Source organism: Pimephales promelas, chromosome 21 (assembly GCF_988280905.1).
Source record: "Pimephales promelas chromosome 21, fPimPro1.hap1.1, whole genome shotgun sequence".
Classification (NCBI taxonomy): domain Eukaryota; kingdom Metazoa; phylum Chordata; class Actinopteri; order Cypriniformes; family Leuciscidae; genus Pimephales; species Pimephales promelas.
In genome coordinates, this window is record NC_142789.1 from 3,369,489 (window position 1) to 3,382,347 (window position 12,859).

Consider the following 12,859-nt stretch of genomic DNA (forward strand, 5'->3'; position numbering starts at 1 on the left):
GAGCCTCCATTTTTGCACTCAGGTCTAAGTCTCATTGCCCTCTATCAGAATACAGAGTTTTGGGAAGATTGGAGAAACTTAATTTTTCGCCGAAAAAAAAAAACGTAAGGGGTACCACTGTCGTTTTTTTTCGGGCCGAATTTTTGAGTTTCGATATCTCAGCTCTGGAAGGGGCTAGAGCCTCCATTTTTGCACTCAGGTCTAAGTCTCATGGCCCTCTATCAGAATCCAGAGTTTTGGGAAGATTGGAGAAACTAAATTTTTCGCCCCAAAAAAAAAACGTAAGGGGTACCACTGTCGTTTTTTTTTCGTGCAGAATTTTGAGTTTCGATATCTCAGCTCTGGAAGGGGCTAGAGCCTCCATTTTTGCACTCAGGTCTAAGTCTCATGGCCCTCTATCAGAATCCAGAGTTTTGGGAAGATTGGAGAAACTTAATTTTTCGCCCAAAAAAAAAAAACATAAGGGGTACCACTGTCGTTTTTTTTTCGGGCCGAATTTTTGAGTTTCGATATCTCAGCTCTGGAAGGGACTAGAGCCTCCATTTTTGCACTCAGGTCTAAGTCTCATGGCCCTCTATCAGAATCCAGAGTTTTGGGAAGATTGGAGAAACTTAATTTTTCGCCCAAAAAAAACGTGACTGTCGTTTTTTTTCGGGCCGAATTTTTGAGTTTCGATATCTCAGCTCTGGAAGGGGCTAGAGCCTCCATTTTTTCACTCAGGTCTAAGTCTCATGGCCCTCTATCAGAATCCAGAGTTTTGGGAAGATTGGAGAAACATAATTTTTCGCCCGAAAAAAAAAAACGTAAGGGGTACCACTGTCGTTTTTTTTTGGGGCCGAATTTTTGAGTTTCGATATCTCAGCTCTGGAAGGGGCTAGAGCCTCCATTTTTGCACTCAGGTCTAAGTCTCATTGCCCTCTATCAGAATCCAGAGTTTTGGGAAGATTGGAGAAACTTAATTTTTCGCCCGAAAAAAAAAAAAGTAAGGGGTACCACTGTCGGTTTTTTTTTCGGGCCGAATTTTTGAGTTTATATATCTCAGCTCTGGAAGGGGCTAGAGCCTCCATTTTTGCACTCAGGTCTAAGTCTCGTGGCCCTCTATCAGAATACAGAGTTTTGGGAATATTGGAGAAACTTAATATTTCGCCCCCCAAAAAAAAGAAAGGGGTACCGCTGTGGGTTTTTTTTTTCGGGCCGAATTTTTGAGTTTCGATATCTCAGCTCTGGAAGGGGCTAGAGCCTCAATTTTTGCACTCAGGTTTAAGTATCATGGCCCTCTATCAGAATCCAGAGTTTTGAGAATATTGGAGAAACTTAATTTTCCGTCCGAAAAAAAAAAAACGAAAGGGGTACCACTGTCGTTTTTTTTTTTCGGGTCGATTTTTTGAGTTTCGATATCTCAGCTCTGGAAGGGGCTAGAGCCTCCATTTTTGCACTCAGGTCTAAGTCTCACTGCCCTCTATCAGAATCCAGAGTTTTGAGAAGATTGGAGAAACTTAATTTTTCGCCCGAAAAAAAAAAACGAAAGGGGTACCACTGTCGGTTTTTTTGGGGGTCGAATTTTTGAGTTTCGATATCTCAGCTCTGGAAGGGTTTAGAGCCTCCATCTTTGCACTCAGGTTTAAGTCTCATGGTCCTCTATCAGAATCTAGAGTTTCAAGAAGATTGGAGAAACTTATTTTCCATAAAGAGAAACCAATGAGACTTCAACCTGAGTGCAAAAATGGAGGCTCTAAACCCTTCCAGAGCTGAGATATCGAAACTCAAAAATTCGACCCGAAAAAAAAAACGACAGTGGTACCCCTTTCGTTTTTTTTTTTTCGGACGAAAAATTAAGTTTCTCCAATCTTCTCAAAACTCTGGATTCTGATAGAGGGCATTGAGACTTAGACCTGAGTGCAAAAATGGAGGCTCTAAACCCTTCCAGAGCTGAGATATCGAATCTCAAAAATTCGACCCGAAAAAAAAACGACAGTGGTACCCCTTTAGTTTTTTTTTTTCCGGGCGAAAAATTACGTTTCTCCAATCTTCTCAAAACTCTGGATTCTGATAGAGGGCAATGAGACTTAGACCTGAGAGCAAAAATGGAGGCTCTAAACCCTTCCAGAGCTGAGATATCGAATCTCAAAAATTCGACCCGAAAAAAAAACAAAAACGACAGTGGTACCCCTTTCGTTTTCTTTTTTTTCGGACGAAAAATTAAGTTTCTCCAATTTTCTTAAAACTCTGGATTCTAAAAGAGGGCAATGAGACTTAAACCTGAGTGCAAAAATGGAGGCTCTAAACCCTTCCAGAGCTGAGATATCGAAACTTAAAATTTCGACCCAAAAAAAAAAAACCGACAGTGGTACCCCTTTCGTTTTTTTTTTCGGGCGAAAAATTAAGTTGCTCCAATTTTCTGAAAACTCTAGATTCTGATAGAGGGCAGTGAGACTTAGACCTGAGTGCAAAAATGGAGGCTCTAAACCCTTCCAGAGCTGAGATATCGAAACTTAAAAATTCGACCAGAAAAAAAAAACGACAGTGGTACCCCTTTCGTTTTTTTTTTTTCGGGCGAAAAATTAAGTTTCTCCAATTTTCTTAAAACTCTGGATTCTGATAGAGGGCAATGAGACTTAGACCTGAGAGCAAAAATGGAGGCTCTAAACCCTTCCAGAGCTGAAATATAGAATCTCAAAAATTCAACCCGAAAAAAAAAAAACGACAGTGGTACCCCTTTCGTTTTCTTTTTTTCGGACGAAAAATTAAGTTTCTCCAATCTTCTCAAAACTCTGGATTCTGATAGAGGGCAGTGAGACTTAGACCTGAGTGCAAAAATGGAGGCTCTAAACCCTTCCAGAGCTGAGATATCGAAACTTAAAAATTCGACCCGAAAAAAACGACAGTGGTACCCCTTTTGTTTTTGTTTTTTTCAGGCGAAAAATTAAGTTTCTCCAATTTTCTTAAAACTCTGGATTCTAAAAGAGGGCAATGAGACTTAAACCTGAGTGCAAAAATGGAGGCTCTAAACCCTTCCAGAGCTGAGATATCGAAACTCAAAAATTCGACCCGGAAAAAAAACGACAGTGGTACCCCTTTCGGTTTTTTTTTTCAGGCGAAAAATTAAGTTTCTCCAATTTTCTCAAAACTCTGGATTTTGATAGAGGGCAGTGAGACTTAGACCTGAGTGCAAAAATGGAGGCTCTAAACCCTTCCAGAGCTGAGATATCGAAACTTAAAAATTCGACCAGAAAAAAAAAACGACAGTGGTACCCCTTTCGTTTTTTTTTTTCGGGCGAAAAATTAAGTTTCTCCAATTTTCTTAAAACTCTGGATTCTGATAGAGGGCAATGAGACTTAGACCTGAGTGCAAAAATGGAGGCTCTAAACCCTTCCAGAGCTGAGATATCGAAACTTAAAAATTCGACCCGAAAAAAAACGACAGTGGTACCCCTTTTGTTTTTGTTTTTTTCAGGCGAAAAATTAAGTTTCTCCAATTTTCTTAAAACTCTGGATTCTAAAAGAGGGCAATGAGACTTAAACCTGAGTGCAAAAATGGAGGCTCTAAACCCTTTCAGAGCTGAGATATCGAAACTTAAAAATTCGACCCGAAAAAAAAACGACAGTGGTACCCCTTTTCCTTTTTTTTTTTTTCGGGCGAAAAATTAAGTTTCTCCAATTTTCTTAAAACTCTGGATTCTGATAGAGGGCAATGAGACTTAGACCTGAGTGCAAAAATGGAGGCTCTAAACCCTTCCAGAGCTGAGATATCGAAACTTAAAAATTCGACCCGGAAAAAAAAAAGACAGTGGTACCCCTTTCGTTTTCTTTTTTTCGGACGAAAAATTAATTTTCTCCAATCTTCTAAAAACTCTGGATTCTGATAGAGGGCAGTGAGACTTAGACCTGAGTGCAAAAATGGAGGCTCTAAACCCTTCCAGAGCTGAGATATCGAAACTTAAAAATTCGACCCGAAAAAAAAACGACAGTGGTAACCCTTTTGTTTTTGTTTTTTTCAGGCGAAAAATTAAGTTTCTCCAATTTTCTTAAAACTCTGGATTCTAAAAGAGGGCAATGAGACTTAAACCTGAGTGCAAAAATGGAGGCTCTAAACCCTTCCAGAGCTGAGATATCGAAACTCAAAAATTCGACCCGGAAAAAAAACGACAGTGGTACCCCTTTCGGTTTTTTTTTTCAGGCGAAAAATTAAGTTTCTCCAATTTTCTCAAAACTCTGGATTCTGATAGAGGGCAATGAGACTTAAACCTGAGTGCAAAAATGGAGGCTCTAAACCCTTCCAGAGCTGAGATATCGAAACTCAAAAATTCGACCCGAAAAAAAAAAACGGCAGTGGTACCCCTTTCGTTTTTTTTTTTTCAGGCGAAAAATTAAGTTTCTCCAATCTTCTCAAAACTCTGGATTCTGATAGAGGGGAGTGAGACTTAGACCTGAGTGCAAAAATGGAGGCTCTAAACCCTTCCAGAGCTGAGATATCGAATCTCAAAAATTCGAGCCGAAAAAAAAAAACTGACAGTGGTACCCCTTTCGTGTTTTTTTTTCGGGCGAAAAATTAAGTTTCTCCAATCTTCTCAAAACTCTGGATTCTGATAAAGGGCAGTGAGACTTAGACCTGAGTGCAAAAATGGAGGCTCTAAACCCTTCCAGAGCTGAGATATCGAAACTTAAAATTTCGACCCAAAAGAAAAAACCGACAGTGGTACCCCTTTCGTTTTTTTTTTCGGGCGAAAAATTAAGTTGCTCCAATCTTCTCAAAACTCTGGATTCTGATAGAGGGGAGTGAGACTTAGACCTGAGTGCAAAAATGGAGGCTCTAAACCCTTCCAGAGCTGAGATATCGAAACTTAAAAATTCGACCAGAAAAAAAAAACGACAGTGGTACCCCTTTCGGTTTTTTTTTTCGGGCGAAAAATTAAGTTTCTCCAATTTTCTTAAAACTCTGGATTCTGATAGAGGGCAATGAGACTTAGATCTGAGAGCAAAAATGGAGGCTCTAAACCCTTCCAGAGCTGAAATATAGAATCTCAAAAATTCAACCCGAAAAAAAAAAACGACAGTGGTACCCCTTTCGTTTTCTTTTTTTCGGACGAAAAATTAAGTTTCTCCAATCTTCTCAAAACTCTGGATTCTGATAGAGGGCAGTGAGACTTAGACCTGAGTGCAAAAATGGAGGCTCTAAACCCTTCCAGAGCTGAGATATCGAAACTTAAAAATTCGACCCGAAAAAAAACGACAGTGGTACCCCTTTTGTTTTTGTTTTTTTCAGGCGAAAAATTAAGTTTCTCCAATTTTCTTAAAACTCTGGATTCTAAAAGAGGGCAATGAGACTTAAACCTGAGTGCAAAAATGGAGGCTCTAAACCCTTTCAGAGCTGAGATATCGAAACCTAAAAATTCGACCCGAAAAAAAAACGACAGTGGTACAACTTTCGTTTTTTTTTTCGGGCGAAAAATTAAGTTTCTCCAATTTTCTTAAAACTCTGGATTCTGATAGAGGGCAATGAGACTTAGACCTGAGTGCAAAAATGGAGGCTCTAAACCCTTCCAGAGCTGAGATATCGAAACTTAAAAATTCGACCCGGAAAAAAAAAGACAGTGGTACCCCTTTCGTTTTCTTTTTTTCGGACGAAAAATTAAGTTTCTCCAATCTTCTAAAAACTCTGGATTCTGATAGAGGGCAGTGAGACTTAGACCTGAGTGCAAAAATGGAGGCTCTAAACCCTTCCAGAGCTGAGATATCGAAACTCAAAAATTCGACCCGGAAAAAAAACGACAGTGGTACCCCTTTCGGGTTTTTTTTTCAGGCGAAAAATTAAGTTTCTCCAATTTTCTCAAAACTCTGGATTCTGATAGAGGGCAATGAGACTTAAACCTGAGTGCAAAAATGGAGGCTCTAAACCCTTCCAGAGCTGAGATATCGAAACTCAAAAATTCGACCCGAAAAAAAAAACGACAGTGGTACCCCTTTCGTTTTTTTTTTTCAGGCGAAAAATTAAGTTTCTCCAATCTTCTCAAAACTCTGGATTCTGATAGAGGGCAGTGAGACTTAGACCTGAGTGCAAAAATGGAGGCTCTAAACCCTTCCAGAGCTTAGATATCGAATCTCAAAAATTCGACCCGAAAAAAAAACGACAGTGGTACCCCTTTCGTTTTTTTTTTTTTCGGGCGAAAAATTAAGTTTCTCCAATCTTCTCAAAACTCTGGATTCTGATAGAGGGCAGTGAGACTTAGACCTGAGTGCAAAATTGAGGCTCTAAACCCTTCCAGAGCTGAGATATCTAATCTCAAAAATTCGACCCGAAAAAAAAAAAAAACGACAGCGGTACCCCTTTCGTTTTTTTTTTTTTTCGAACGAAAAATTGAGTTTCTCCAATCTTCTCAAAACTCTGGATTCTGATAGAGGGCAGTGAGACTTAGACCTGAGTGAAAAAATGGAGGCTCTAAACCCTTCCAGAGCTGAGATATCGAATCTCAAAAATTCGACCCGAAAAAAAAACGACAGTGGTACCCCTTTCGTTTTTTTTTTCGGGCGAAAAATTAAGTTTCTCCAATCTTCTCAAAACTCTGGATTCTGATAGAGGGCAGTGAGACTTAGACCTGAGTGCAAAAATGGAGGCTCTAAACCCTTCCAGAGCTGAGATATCGAAACTTAAAATTTCGACCCCAAAAAAAAAAACGACAGTGGTACCCCTTTCGTTTTTTTTTTTCAGGCGAAAAATTAAGTTTCTCCAATCTTCTCAAAACTCTGGATTTTGATAGAGGGCAGTGAGACTTAGACCTGAGTGCAAAAATGGAGGCTCTAAACCCTTCCAGAGCTGAAATATCGAATCTCAAAAATTCGACCCGAAAAAAAAACGACAGTGGTACCCCTTTCGTTTTTTTTTTTTTCGGGCGAAAAATTAAGTTTCTCCAATCTTCTCAAAACTCTGGATTCTGATAGAGGGCAGTGAGACTTAGACCTGAGTGAAAAAATGGAGGCTCTAAACCCTTCCAGAGCTGAGATATCGAATCTCAAAAATTCGACCCGAAAAAAAAACGACAGTGGTACCCCTTTCGTTTTTTTTTTTCGGGCGAAAAATTAAGTTTCTCCAATCTTCTCAAAACTCTGGATTCTGATAGAGGGCAGTGAGACTTAGACCTGAGTGCAAAAATGGAGGCTCTAAACCCTTCCAGAGCTGAGATATCGAAACTTAAAATTTCGACCCAAAAAAAAAAAACGACAGTGGTACCCCTTTCGTTTTTTTTTTCAGGCGAAAAATTAAGTTTCTCCAATCTTCTCAAAACTCTGGATTTTGATAGAGGGCAGTGAGACTTAGACCTGAGTGCAAAACTGGAGGCTCTAAACCCTTCCAGAGCTGAGATATCGAATCTCAAAAATTCGACCCGAAAAAAAAAACGACAGTGGTACCCCTTTCGTTTTTTTTTTTTTCGGGCGAAAAATTAAGTTTCTCCAATCTTCTCAAAACTCTGGATTCTGATAGAGGGCAGTGAGACTTAGACCTGAGTGCAAAAATTGAGGCTCTAAACCCTTCCAGAGCTGAGATATCTAATCTCAAAAATTCGACCCGAAAAAAAAAAAAAACGACAGCGGTACCCCTTTCGTTTTTTTTTTTTTTCGAACGAAAAATTGAGTTTCTCCAATCTTCTCAAAACTCTGGATTCTGATAGAGGGCAGTGAGACTTAGACCTGAGTGCAAAAATGGAGGCTCTAAACCCTTCCAGAGCTGAGATATCGAACCTCAAAAATTCGACCCGAAAAAAAAACGACAGTGCAAAAATGGAGGCTCTAGCCCCTTCCAGAGATGAGATATTGAGATCCCACGTAGCATTTATGCCATTATAAATGTCTCAATATCTCAGCTCTGGAAGGGGCTAGAGCCTCCATTTTTGCACTCAGGTCTAAGTCCTATGGCCCTCTATCAGAATCCAGAGTTTCAAGAAGATTGGAGAAACTTATTTTTTTGCTCAAAAAGAAAAAAAACGAAAGGGGGTACCACTGTCGGTTTTTTTTTCGGGTCGAAATTTTGAGTTGCTCCAATCTTCTTGAAACTCTGGATTCTGATAGAGGGCCATGGGACTTAGACCTGAGTGCAAAAATGGAGGCTCTAGACCCTTCCAGAGCTGAGATATTGAGATCCCACGTATAGCATTCATGCCATTTGTTACGTCCCTGGTATGTCTAGGGATAAGGATGAACAAAATAAATATTTATTCCAGGTGGGAAACCAAGGATGACCCAAAACACGTGTCAGATTCATGTATTTATTTCAAACAATAAAGAAATAAACTCCTATCTAAAAGACAGGAGGTGTGTCATAAATTAATTAACATGGCATTCAAAAATGAGGTATGCAACACAACAAACAGTCCCCTCGGCTCTCCACCGCGTTAAAACAAACTCGGGAAATCCCACTGCCGGCCGCTCACCCCGGTGACTTCCAGCTGCTTCGCCAAGGTAACCGGACGCACGGTGTGAAGCGGAATGAAGACCAAGCACCCGGCGGATCACGTCCCGCCGTTGTCCGCACCATAAACTCACACAGCAGCTCACGCAGTAGTTCACACAGTAGTTCATGCAGTAATTCACGCAGTAGTTCAGACCAGAGGGATGCGGGTCACCAAGGAAATGAGTGAGAGCGCTTCACTGGCTCCCTTTATTCGTCTCCCTAATTTCCGCGGATCAGTTCCAGCTGCGGGATTTCCCATGACGTCAGGCTCTGGACACAGGTACTCCCCTGCAGGCGAAACAGACCACACCCACAACCACACCACCCCAACACACAGACAGACCTTACGGGTCGTAAGACATTATAAATATCTCAATGTCTCAGCTCTGGAAGGGTCTGGAGCCTCCATTTTTGCACTCAGGTCTAAGTCTCATGGCCCTCTATCAGAATGCAGAATTTTAAGAAGATTGGAGAAACTTATTTTTTCGCTCAAAAAGAAAAAAAACAAAAGGGGTACCACTGTCGTTTTTTTTCGGGTCGAAATTGAGTTGCTCCAATCTTCTTGAAACTCTGGATTCCGATAGAGAGCCATGGGACTTAGACCCGAGTGCAAAAATGGAGGCTCTAGACCCTTCCAGAGCTGAGATATTTATAATAGCATAAATGCTACGTGGGATCTCAATATCTCAGCTCTGGAAGGGTCTAGAGCCTCCATTTTTGCACTCAGGTCTAAGTCTCATGGCCCTCTATCAGAATCCAGAGTTTCAAGGAGATTGGAGAAACTTGTTTTTTCGCACAAAAAAAAAAAAAAAAAAAAAAGATTTCAAGAAGATCAGAGCAACTCAAAATTTCGATCCGAAAAAAAAAAAAAAAAAAAAGTACCCCTTTTGTGTTTTTTTTTTTTGTGCGAAAAAAGAAGATTCTCCAATCTTCTTGAAACTCTGGATTCTGATACAAGGCCATGAGACTTATACCTGAGTGCAAAAATGGAGGCTCCAGACCCTTCCAGAGCTGAGATATTGAGATACCATGTAACATTTATGCCATTATAAATGTCTCAATATCTCAGCTCTGGAAGGGTCTAGAGCCTCCATTTTTGCACTCAGATCTAAGTCATGTGGCCCTCTATCAGAATCCAGAGTTTCAAGAAGATCAGAGCAACTCAAAATTTCGACCCGAAAAAAAAAAAAACGACAGTGGTACCCCTTTTGTGTTTTTTTTTTTTTTTTTTGCAAAAAAAATAAGTTTCTCCAATCTTCTTGAAACTCTGGATTCTGATAAAGGGCCATGAGACTTAGACCTGAGTGCAAAAATGGAGGCTCTTGACACCTCCAGAGCTGAGATATTGAGATAGTTATAATAGCATAAATGTCACGTGGGATCTCAATATCTCAGCTATGGAAGGGTCTAGAGCCTCCATTTTTGCTCTCATGTCTAAGTCCCATGGCCCTCTACCAGAATCCAGAGTTTCAAGAAGATTGGAGAAACTATTTTTTTTTTCGCACAAAAAAACAAAACAAAAAAACAAACAAAAAAACGAAAGGAGTATAATTTTAATTTTTTTCGGGTCAAAATCTTCCCTTGAACAAAGAGGAAGATGGCCAGCAGAGACACTTTGGATTTCCACCCCACACTCAATATCCAACACACACACAAACACAGTGAAAAAAAAAATATTAACCACATTACATGAAAATACACAAAATCAAATTATAACCACAGCCAACCCCTCCCGTTCAGTGATCCAATAAAAAAGAAAATACACAAACTACTTGCATACAAAAGGTTTCACACTTGTAAAACAAAAGTACTCATAAACCAAAGCAACAAAATCTTTTACTCAGAAACAAAATTAACTCAGTTTAGACAGAACTCAAAACAATAAAAATAAAGTTACGTCTACAAGAGCCACTTAATTGAGACCCAGGCAAAGCAGCAGTGCAGTCACATTAGCAGGTTTAAATCCTGCCCTCAAATAGATCACAGGAACCCTTGGACATTGTCACACCTACCAAAGATTAAAAAAATAATAATAATAATAATAAAAAAACATTTACTTAGAATTAAAAACAAACTAAATTAACTTAAAATCACACATACCACAGGAGGTTTGCAGCACTGTACTACACATCGTCACTCGCCTTATGAGAATGCAGCCACTTATGAGACAACACACTGAAAACATACAAGCAATTCAGTCTCCCTTTAACCAAGAAAACTCTTTAAAGTACAGAAACTTACCTGGCAGCTATTGCAAGAACCAGTGCACACCAGAGAGAATACCAGAGGATGCATCAAACTCTCCTGCCAGCCACAAATATGCTTATGTAAAAATCTCAATCAAGTTTGAGATTCAAACCCAACGCTACTACACTTACCATTACTCACCACCTGTAGTTTACAATGGGCAGGAGGACCCATTGTGACGCATACCTGGCCAACAAACCACTCACATTTTTATACTCCCCAAACCGGGCACTGATAGGCTCACAGAGTTGGCATGACACGAACCAATCACAGGAAGGGCTAAACATCTCCCTGCTACATTCGGCACTGATAGGCTCACAAGGTTAGCATGACACCAACCAATAACAGCAACATACCCTGCTACAAATATTATAAGTTAAAACACTTTCAATCATTGATCTATAAACAAATGGTTAAGATCCTCCTTTCAGTGTCAACATTTCTTAACTTCCTAAACATAGTCTTAAACGCTGTCTAGTTTTCTTATGTATAAAATACACATTGTCTTAGACCTGAGTGCAAAAATGGAGGCTCTAGACCCTTCCAGAGCTGAGATATTGAGATCCCACGTATAGCATTTATGCTATTATAAATATCTCAATATCTCAGCTCTGGAAAGGTCTAGACTAGAGCCTCCATTTTTGCACCCAGGTCTAAGTCTCATGGCCCTCTATCAGAATCCAGAGTTTCAACAAGATCAGAGCAACTCAAAATTTTGACCCGAAAAAAAACGACAGTTGTACCCCTTTCGTTTTTTGTTTGTTTGTTTGTTTGTTTGTTTGTTTGTTTTTTAGCGAAAAAATAAGTTTCTCCAATCTTCTTGAAACTCTGAATTCTGATAGAGGGCCATAGGCCTTAGACATGAGTGGAAAAATGAAGGCTCTAGACCCTTCCAGAGCTGAGATATTGAGATATTTATAATAGCATAAATGCTATGTGGGATCTCAATATCTCAGCTCTGGAAGGGTCTAAAGCCTCCATTTTTGCTCTCAGGTCTAAGTCCTATGGCCCTCTATCAGAATCCAAATTTTCAAGAAGATCCAACCCGATCTCACGACCAAGTCGTACGAATTCGACGAATGATTAAAAAGTGGCTAATTCGTAACAATTCATACGACCTCACTCGTACGAATTAATACGATTTTGCTAAATCGTACATATTTTACGAATTGGCCAATTCGTATGAATTCGTACGAATGACCTACCCCTTACCCCGCCCCTAAACCTAACCATCACGTGGGTTTAGACAAATCGTACAAATTCGTACGAGTGAGGTCGTTCGAATTAGTACGAATTAGCCACTTTTTAATCATGCGTCGAATTCGTACGAATTGGTCGTGAGATAGTGTTGGAAGATCAGAGCAACTCAAAATTTCGACCCGAAAAAAAAAAACGACAGCTTTCGTTTTTTTTTTTTGAGGGAAAAAATAAGTTTCTCCAATCTTCTTTAAACTCTGGATTCTGATAGAGGGCTATAAGACTTAGACCTGAGTGCAAAAATGGAGGCTTTAGACCCTTCCAGAGCTGAGATATTGAGATCCCACGTAGCATTTATGCCATTATAAAAATAGTGGGTTCGCGGACGGTGGAATTTTGGGACGGCGCTTGGTGCCACGGACCCCGGGGGGCCTGCTGAGTGCAGTAAAATAGTTTTTCTATCATGACAGGAACTTTAGTTAAAATGTCTATCAAATATACTTTCCGAAACCCCATTAAAAGTGCATCTATCCATCATAAAAGTGCATCTATCCATAAAAAAATATATTTTAATATAAAATATTTAAAATATTCATATTTAATTTGCACTTTAGGTTTAAGTCAAATCCATATGTTTGAAGCACTTTTGAGCACTTTGGCAAACCTCGGTTGTTTTAAATGTGCTTTACAAATAAAATTGTATTGTATTGTATTGTATTGTTTATGTTCTTTTGGCCGGAAGTTATTTTACTTTATAAAGTTTTAAATATGGATATTTTTCTTACATCTCCATCTTCCTCATTACTCCACATAAAGTCAACATCTGAGATATTTTCATCAGTTATATGTTCAAGCACTTGTATATTCTGCACATGAAAAAGTTTCAAAAATGTATCTGTGATATATATGTTTTTTTTTTTTTTAAAGAAATTTCAATCAGAATTATTGAAAATGTGACTTCAGTTACAGGCT

General features: G+C 39.3%; 1 protein-coding gene and 1 long non-coding RNA gene across 6 annotated transcripts in view; one reads left to right on the plus strand and one right to left on the minus strand.

The window, feature by feature from the left end:
* Positions 1-12,859, plus strand: part of znf740a (zinc finger protein 740a) — a 380,822-nt gene that overhangs the window by 272,604 nt on the left and 95,359 nt on the right. The gene's annotated exons all lie outside the window — the stretch shown is intronic.
* LOC148969667 (uncharacterized) lies at positions 10,262-10,865 on the minus strand. Its single transcript, XR_016148686.1, has 4 exons — positions 10,822-10,865; positions 10,685-10,747; positions 10,544-10,618; positions 10,262-10,451 (listed from the first exon to the last, which is right to left on the minus strand). It is a non-coding gene; the product is annotated as an uncharacterized LOC148969667 (long non-coding RNA).